Consider the following 6676-nt stretch of genomic DNA (forward strand, 5'->3'; position numbering starts at 1 on the left):
GTTTGAGGTGGTGACACTACATCAGATACCCTGGCTGACAGGCAAATTTCAATAGACACACCCTTTTGAGAGAATGAATCTAGTAATTGTTTTTTAGCCTTTTCAACCATTACATCTTTTAGAGAAGATGTATGGGGGCTAGCAGTTGTTTTGGTTTAAATACTACTCATCTTTGTAGGAGACAGAGCTGCTGGGTTGACTTCAGAACTTTCCTTATGTGGTGCACTAAGGCACTATCTCCCTCACGCTCACTCATACTTCATTTTAGTGGTAAGAGAGTGTTGGTTGGTTCTGATTTTGTGTTTGTCTTTACAGTTTGGGATAGAAGTTGTGGGTTTTCAACCTTATGACTGTCAATGAAAGAAAGCCATTGGAGACTGAACCTGTATCACAGAACATATGGCAATATAGAGATAAAATGTACTTAAGATCTATAAGGAATGAAAATTATACATTTAATCTTTTGAGAGAAATGATGTACACTAGTGATTTCAAAAGATTTTAATGAAATAAGAAATCACTAATGTAGAAAGAAGTTTGATTTTCTCCTAAAACTCACTGCACATATAAAACAATATGTTTGTGCCTAGTAATAAGAGAGTTATTAATATGATGACTCCACTAGCTCATATTAAACTGTAACTTCAGTTAGAGTGCCATACCATGTTCTTGACGATTGCTTGAGTAGTACATTAGTTCATACCAACCTGAAGTGAGATTGTGAAGAAGAGATTGCATAGTCCAATAGATCTGCAATTGCAAAGTCCATGAACTGTGGTGCATTGACTTCCTCTTTTGACTCACCAACCAGGAGTACACTTGTACACATCTTACTAGAGTCCAATTCCAAGTGTAATGTGCATCAGGTGCCTGATATGTCATAATATTCTCAAGTCTCGTCACTGGTGTTATATGTTAGATATTGCTTCCTGATAATAACCTAGCACAATATACAAAATTTACAATGATAACATTTCCAGCTTGCAAACAGCCATATCCCTCAGATAAACCTTTGATGTTATCTCCAAAGGTAACCAGTGGGCCAGTTTTCTCAACCACATTTGATAGAAGGGCTCTATCTCCGGTCATATGTCTTGACGATCCACTGTCAAGAATCCACACTACCAGTTCCACATGTTTACTGCCCTGCACTTCAAATGGATTAGACCTTCTTCGGAACCCAAACTTGGTTGGGCCCGGCATACTTGTAGAATTGACCTTTGTCAGGCAAAACAACATTCTTAACTTTAATGGTCTCAACTTTCTCAATGACGGAACATTTGACCTTGTAAACAGCCTTAACAAATTTCTGTTTAGGCTTAGGCACAAATGTCTCCTTTCTAGCCTTAGAAGGACTAGCAGTCTTAGACCTATCATGCTTCCTATTATTCACATGTTGACGAGGAGTAGTCTTATCACTAGAAACATGCTTACCATTAAAATAAGCATACATCAAATTAAAAGCACAAGACATATAATTAGCAACACCACATGCTTTATGAGAGGGATTAACAACAGGCAAATTATGCATGGTAGACATGGCAGTTTTGTTATCCAACTCATGTGTGTCTGAGTTAGTCTCAGTTGCTTTCACAACTTTGACTGGAACTTTCGACACACTTGACTTAGAAACAACCTTCTCATTAGCAAGATCTTCAGCACGCATTTCTTCTTGAATAATAGAGGAGGTCGTATCAAATGGTTCAGCAATTGATCTTTTATAGAGGGGTTCATCAACACCCTTAAGCACATGTGGTACTTCCCTACCTTTAGCACAGACATGAGGAGGGGAGTTTATGCCTAATTCTCCACTAGCAGCATTGTAATCATAACCTATTCCAGATTTTTGATTAACAGCTTGCTTACTGTAGAACTCTTTAGCCTTCGAACAAGAATTGAAGTAGGCTCTAACCTTAGTCTCAAGACCGGTGATCTTGTCTTTGAGAATAGTTTCGAGTTGTCTATAACAGTTAACTCTATTCTCTAGAAAAGATACTTGTTCTTTTAACTTGTCTTGATTAATTTGCAAAATTTTTAATTCATTGACCTCTTTCTCAAGGTCTTTGATCTGCTGACTTAACAGTTCATTATCACGACGAGCACAATCTAAGGAACCTCCTAGATGATAAACTAATTCAGCATCAGTAAATTTTACCTCTTTTCTTGACGATGAAGCTTTTCCATCAATAGCCATAAGAGCAAGATTCTCATCTTCTTCATCTTCACTATCAGTATCATCCCAGCTTCTTCCCTTTGCCAGGTAAGTCCTTTCAGAGTTACTCTTCTGAATTGAATCATAAGAATTCTTCCTTACTTGCTTTGGCTTCCTGCATGTGGCAAAGTGTCCCAACTCATTACAGTTATAGCATCTAATGGTGCTCCGATTAACCATCCCTGTTTTGTATCCACCACTACTGGTGTTAGAGGATGAAGATTCACCTGTCTGGAATCTGTTGTAGTTGGACTTGTACTTGAACTTGGGATTTCTCTTGAATCTGACATTGGAGAATCTCTTGACAATCTGGGCCATTGACTCATCTTCCAATTGCTCCAGCTCTTCCAAGGAATAAAAATCATCACTGGATTGATTTGTAGTAGGAGGATCATATTCTGCTACTAACACATTTTCCTCAGCCTTGGAAAACTGTACCATTCTCTCCGACTGTTGAGATTGTTGTTGTTATTGACCTTCAGCTACAAGAGCAGTAGATGTGCTGATTATTCTATCTTTCCCGTAGACTTCCTTCTACTGAATCTGCTCCAACTCATAGGTTTTTAACACACCATAGAGTCTATCCAAAGAAATCTCACTCAGATCTCTAGCTTCTCTTATGGCAGTGATTCTATGTTCAAGATGAGTTGGCAGTGTTAAAAGGAACTTTTTGTTGACCTCCCTGATTGAATAATATTTTCCATTTATGTTCAGGTTGTTGATCAATGCATTGTACCTCTCAAACACTTCAGTAATTCCTTCTCCTGGATTGGATTTAAAATGTTCATACTCAGAGGTTAGGATCTCCAACTTGTTCTCCCTAACTTCCTCTGTACCTTCATTAATCACCTCAATAGTTTCCCAGATGTATTTGGAATTTTTACAGTTCATCACATGTCTGTTCATCAAGGGATCGAGGGAATCAACTAAAATTAACTGAAGGCTGGCATTCAAGGAGGCTCCTTCTTTTTTAGCAAGAGAAACATCATCAGCCTCTTTTGGATAGGTTCTAGCTTTGGTAATCACAACATCATCTACTATCACATCTGGTTCAATAACCATTGGAGTTTTTGGACCCTTCTTTAACAAGTTCAGATATTTGGGATTTGCAACTTGTAAAAATAAGAACATCTTCTTCTTCCACATGATATAATTTTCTTTATCAAATAGTGGAATTTTAACGGTTCCAACTTTTTGTGAAGTCATTATGAATTTTTGAATAAATAAAAATTCAAGGAGTTGAAAAATCACAAAAGTCTAGGATCTTGATTTGTTCGTTAATCAGAAGGCTCTGATACCAATTGTTAGGTCCCAATGTGTTTGTAGAAGGGGGGTTGAATACAAACAATACCGAATAATTGAATTTAGTGCGGAATAAAAAATTGAAACAAAATTCAAGTTAAATAAAAATATAACTTGAAAGGTGTTACAACAACGGTATCGATTACAAGGGTTTAATCTCAAATTAATTATCACAAATCTAGAATAAATTCGACATGAACTTTTTCTATTTTTGCAATAAAAAGATTCAAATGTTAAACGCAATTTGAGATTAAGTTCTAGGGATTTTGATCCGCTAGATAGTTACAGAAGAACAAGAGAATGATTTCTAGTTGTTTGGATTTAACTTTAAAACTAGAAATGATGATCTTGAAGTTTGCAGATGAAAATGAAATATTGTCTGCTTCTTTTCTTTTTGTTCTTGGTTGGTTGGCTTATATTCTGTTGGATTGATAATTGTCTGCTGCTTTTATCTTTAAGTTTTAATCAACAGAACTGAAATGAACTGGCATGACAATCACTTGTACTAGGAAGACAATCGGTATGACTTTCTGTTGTACTAGTATGATAATCTGATTGAACTAGCAAGACAATCCTCCTTCTAGTAGAACTTTCGGTATGACAATCGAATGAACTAATATGAATTTTGGCAAGACTATTGAATGAACTGGTATGACTTGCGGTATGACAATTGATTGTCATACCAGTTCAATTGATTGACATGCTGAATTAATATTGAATATAAATTCAAAATCAATTCTGAAAATTCCTAATATTAATTCAGAATTAATTATTCAATTAATCCAATTAATAAATAAATTTATCTTTGCAGATATAATTTATTTTCTTAATTAAACTATATGACTTAATTAATTAATAGAGAATTAATACTACTCTTCAACAGCAACCATTCTTCTGAAAATCTTCTGAAAATCATTGTCAATTATGAATCAATTCCACCACTTCAATGTTGACACTCGATGTACTGTATGGTTCATAAGTGACTAACTTTCATGACGTTTCTTCATGTCTTGACTTTGATAACTTGATTTTCTTCAGATTAAATCCTTGTAATTCTCTGATACCCTGACAAGATCTCTGTCACTTGATTAAATCCACAATCTTGATTTGTATCACTGAGGCTTGATCAATATCTTGAACTTCTTCCAGTGAATTAATTCCTCAAGTCTGTAGATGAACTGTTAGATCACACACACACTGTAGAGGGGGTGAATACAGTGCAAAGTACAATCAAATCGAACTTTAATAACTCAAGTAACAGAAAATAAACTTTATTGAAAAAATAAACTCTGTTATAGTATGTAACTGTTACCTCTCAGTGATGAACAAATATCACGAGAGCTACTAGGGTTACAATGAATAATCTTCTCGAATATGATAACACTTATAGTGTAAACCCTATGTCTGTGTTTATATACTACACAGTTACAAGATAATCGCTAATTGATATGGAATATAATTCTGCTTCCTAAAATATATCAATCAGATATCTTTTCTTCCAAGTATTCTATTCTTCATAGAATTCCTTCTTCATGCATATCTTTTCTTATGTTTGTCTCGATCTTGTTTCCTTTAATCAGCTGCTGTCCTTATCTGATCGTCCTTCAGTACAAGTTCTGATATCCATCTTCTGATGATTATCTCCTGATAATATAAGTACTGATATCCTTAAGTCCTGACTTCCAGTAAGTACTGATTTATCCTGTTTAAGTAAGATCTGAAAACTAAACATAAATCATATTAGCCATGACATTATCAAATATATCTAACAATCTCCCACAACTTGTAAATTAGCATAATATACAAGTTTAACAGATATTTGATAATGTCAAAAACATTAAGTACAAATGCATGAGATTTAGACTAGATAACTACAACTTACAGTCCTTAATGTTTTACCAATCTTTAACTTTTGATAACAACTTCAGTCTGTACAAATATCAGAATTTAAGCAGTTGTAGATCTTGACTTGGCTTCATCTTCTGATCTCTCTGATGTCAGGAGTTGTTCTGAGATAGTTCTTCAACAAACATCTCTCAGCATATCTGAGTTCATCAATCATCCTCCTTTTAGCATCTTTAAGCTCTGCGGTATCTTCACCAATTTGAAAGATTGCAGCTCTGAGATCATTAATCTTAGCTTTTCTTATATCCTGATCCATTCTGATCAAATATGCCTTATCAGACTCAAGATTGAATTCCACAGCCCTGTAACCCAGAAAGGTAGTTATAATCTTAGCAGTGTTGGGCTTCATTTCAACTATATCACCCTTGTGATCTCTGTACTTTGGAAAATATGTGTTGTCAGACTTAACAGAATAAAGCCTTTTCTGTCTCTGAATCTGATCCTTCAAATAGTTTGCAGCACTTTCTGTTAATTTATCATTCACTTGAAGTAAGAATAGTACATGCTCCAGTTCTTCAAAATACTTCAATGGAATGGCATTTTGCCTTATATGATAAACCCTACCATCTGTCATGAAGTACAACAAGATGTGTTCTTTCAAGTAGGTATGGTAAACCATTTGTACAGATTCTAGTTGATTCAATATCTCAGGAGTTGCTCCAATACCTGGTTCACTTAAGGAAGTTGGATCATTGGTAGTGTTTTGTATTCTTCTTTAATCAGCACTTCCCAATCCAGTTTTATCTCTTGCTTCCTTTCCAGTAACTACTCTTGCTTCAAAACCACTTGCATCGGTCTTCAAAGGTTGAGTCTGTTTTGCTTTAGTGAATCCTGGTAGGAGTGTCTTTGATTTATCTTCTAATATCAAGTTAACTTGAGCTATGTCAGAGGTTACTTGCTTCTTCGAAATATCAAAACTTACTGTCTCTTGACTCTGAACAACTTGAGCCATGTCAGAGGTTGTCTTAAAAACTTTTCTTGAAGTCAGAGCAAGATCATCCTTTTCATCAGTGATTTCTTCATTCTCAGGAGGCACATAAAACTTGATAGGTTCATTAACTTTTTCTTTACCCTTGGATCTTGGATCTATCTGCGGTTGTGATTTAGCCAATGTTGCTTCAGTATTTGTCCTTTCTTTTATCACAATGCCTTTAAGTTTTGGAAGTATCTTTTTACCAGAAGCTTCAAATTTAGATGTGGCTTTTTCTGATTTAAGTCTGGCTTCTTCTTCCATTAAACTCTCCAAGTCCATTCTTG

The sequence above is a fragment of the Apium graveolens genome, chromosome 7, assembly GCF_009905375.1.
Source record: "Apium graveolens cultivar Ventura chromosome 7, ASM990537v1, whole genome shotgun sequence".
NCBI classification, from domain to species: Eukaryota; Viridiplantae; Streptophyta; class Magnoliopsida; order Apiales; family Apiaceae; genus Apium; species Apium graveolens.